Raw genomic sequence first — 560 nt, 5'->3', positions numbered from 1 at the left:
AACATGCTACTCCACATCATCAACATGCTACTCCACATCATCAACATGCTACTCCACATCATCAACATGCTACTCCACATCATCAACATGCTACTCCACATCATTAACATGCTACTCCACATCATTAACATGCTACTCCACATCATCCACAGGGGGGCAACTCAATATTAGGAAGGTGTTCTTAATGTTTGCTATACTCAGTGTACATATTGGATATAATGTGTCGTATTATACAGGAAGCATTTGAAAAAGAGATCTAGGTCTCAATATGTGTTCCCTGTTAAAATTAAGATGAAATAAATGCTACTCTCAATCAAGACGGGACCACTAACACTCAACATTAGCAGCATGTTATAGCATAGGAGCACACAGCCCCCAATTTTAATTTAATGAGAGGGACCTCAAGGAGGGCTGAGTGATCGGGGCTCGGGGAGCCACTCAATTACCAGCCACGTAACAAAYGCCAGTGAATCAATCCCACACGCTGCATGGCTGGAATGAGAAGTGACATGTTGTTAAAGGTAGAGATCCTACAGAGCTATTGTTCTGATTTATTTCTG

General features: G+C 41.7%; 1 protein-coding gene across 1 annotated transcript in view; it reads left to right on the top strand.

Annotated features, from left to right (window-relative positions):
- LOC111959076 (actin-binding LIM protein 3) overlaps positions 1-560 on the top strand; it is a 102703-nt gene that overhangs the window by 84617 nt on the left and 17526 nt on the right. The gene's annotated exons all lie outside the window — the stretch shown is intronic.

The sequence above is a fragment of the Salvelinus sp. IW2-2015 genome, linkage group LG35 (genome assembly GCF_002910315.2).
Source record: "Salvelinus sp. IW2-2015 linkage group LG35, ASM291031v2, whole genome shotgun sequence".
Classification (NCBI taxonomy): domain Eukaryota; kingdom Metazoa; phylum Chordata; class Actinopteri; order Salmoniformes; family Salmonidae; genus Salvelinus; species Salvelinus sp. IW2-2015.
This window is presented reverse-complemented; position numbering and strand designations above follow the sequence as displayed.